Source organism: Tauraco erythrolophus, chromosome 3 (genome assembly GCF_009769465.1).
Source record: "Tauraco erythrolophus isolate bTauEry1 chromosome 3, bTauEry1.pri, whole genome shotgun sequence".
Lineage (NCBI taxonomy): Eukaryota > Metazoa > Chordata > Aves > Musophagiformes > Musophagidae > Tauraco > Tauraco erythrolophus.
In genome coordinates, this window is record NC_141467.1 from 25461137 (window position 1) to 25463428 (window position 2292).

Sequence of the window (2292 nt, forward strand, 5' to 3'; positions counted from 1 at the left end):
CTTTTGAGAGCTAGATGCTCTTCTGATGAGTTTATATTTACTGTTTGTGATAAAAAGAGAGGATATAAAGTAGTATTTCTCATGGTATTTCTATGATTTAGGCTCTTTACAAACAAAATGGTTTAATTTTTTGAATGTATAGATGATATGTTTGACATAACTATATAATATAAATAAATATGCACTTGCATTTATAAATGTGCAAGCTGATTTTTAGTAATTGCCTCTTTCTTTTCATTAAAGTCTCTGACAGACAAGGCAGTTAAAGAAGTTGTTATAAGGGCGTTAAATAAGGGCTCTCGAACTTCAAGTCCCTAGATATTTGGTGAAAATGATGAATTTTGGGGTACTGATTCATGTGATCCGAAAATGCCATCCATTTCCTGATTCACCTTCATATCTCCCCCAGGAAAAAAAGGAATATTTTACAACGAATACTTGCAGTCAAACAATTTTTGTGTGTGTTTTTCTATCTTTCAGCCACTTCCCTGAACTGATACTTTCAAAATGAAGAGGAATATCAGAGTGAGAAGGAAGAATGCCTTGGAGAAAAGCAGTCAAAACGTTTGAGGGGTAGAAATAATAGGAAATATTAATAACTGTGGTTTCTTAAATAGGTCGGAATTTGGACTGAAATTATGAAAAATTACAAACCTAAGACATGAACCATTTTATAATTGTATTTAGATTCACAGATTTTTAAATTAATACATAATAAAAATATTAACATGTTTTTCCCTCTGGTGTCTGCACTGTGTTCAGTTGCCTATTAGGAAAAAACTAGATGGTAGTATTTACAGCCAGTCTTTTTAGTCTGGAATTGTTAAAACCCAAAATGCCTAACAAATTGAAAGTCACTATAGAAATAGTAATAAGCAAAGACAAAAGAAAAAATAAATTAAAACTAATAAATGTTTATCATTGAGAAACTAAAACCAAAAAAGACCAAAACCCTTCTTAATTCATTTACTTTGCTGATTTTACTTGGATACCTACTCACAGTCTGGTCTTCTGTCACATCATTAGTGCAACTTATGTCAGACTACAGCAATAAGAGTCTAAGGAGGTATCTATGTCATCCTAGACTTGAAAGGGAGCCCAGCCCTGAAAAGTTTTTGTGCATCTCAGTTGGTACTTGTGGATTTAGTAGCTCTGTTCTGTCTCCAGAGAACACACCAAACATGGAAGTGTCAAACATACACAAGGGAGATCCCCCTACCAAGCACCCCTTCCAAGAGCAGATGTTGTGGGCTGTGATCAGGAATGGTGGATATTGGTCTCACATCATGTTGTTGTTAATACCCTTGTTTGTGTCTGATCACTGCCCCAAATCCCTCCCATATGATACACAAGTCTAATTTTTTCTTATGTTTCTCTGCAGACACGTTTCAGCCTTCATGCAGTGCTCTATCCCAAAGCAATGCCCAAACCAAAGGGATCCCTCCATTTCTCAAACAGCTGTGAACTTTGCTGGAAAAGTATAGTCAGTCTGTTTATTGCAGGCAGTTTATTTAAAAGTGTACAGCTTTTTTCTACTATAAGTTGTTTTTTCATTCAACTATGCATAAATCAGCCTACATTGTGACTTTGTCAGTTCAGAGTATAATGAAGATGATATTCCTTGATAAGCAGAAGTTGGAAGTAGTAGCACTACAGGAAGATGGAATTAATATGCACTTGATGGTCCTAGTTCTAGTACTACCTAACGTACGAGTGTTTGACTTACTACCTTTAGCAGTCTGATAGTGTCAGATGTTTGGTATAAGTTCAGTTATTCAGTTTGTCTCCTCCTTATTGCTTTCCATAGCCTGAAACAGTTGTAATTGTTGAAATAATTTAAATCAGGAGTACTGTGTTAAAAATTATTTCATTGTTTCTCTTTGTATTTTCCTTAATAAAAACTGCTCCATTAAAAATATTGAGGTTAATTATTTGTAGTTTTAGCCAGACACATGAAAACATGTTGGAGATTTTGCTGAAGAACAGAACACCTAGCCTGAGTCAGCTCCAAGAAACCAAAATGTGATTTTCCAAACCTGAAGTTTCAGAAAATAAGCCTCATTCTGAAACAATTTAGCAGGAGGAGGAATGTCCAGATGTACTATCAAAAAGCAAAAGCCACTTTTCTTTTTTTTTGCGGTTATATTTAGTTCCACTTAGATTACTAAGGTTTTTTACTACGTAATAAGACTTGGGTGTTCATAAAAGAGACCAAGTTACAGGAAGAAAATTGAAAACAATGTTAACCTTGTAAGTAAGTACACCATCATGCTTTAAATGCTACCAGAAGAC

The 2292-nt window shown here is 34.6% G+C and overlaps 1 non-coding gene across 1 annotated transcript; it reads left to right on the top strand.

Moving 5' to 3' along the window:
* Positions 1-324: 324 nt before the first annotated feature.
* Positions 325-393, top strand: LOC147528971 (small nucleolar RNA SNORD123). Its single transcript, XR_015222096.1, has one exon. It is a non-coding gene; the product is annotated as a small nucleolar RNA SNORD123 (small nucleolar RNA).
* Positions 394-2292: the final 1899 nt, after the last annotated feature.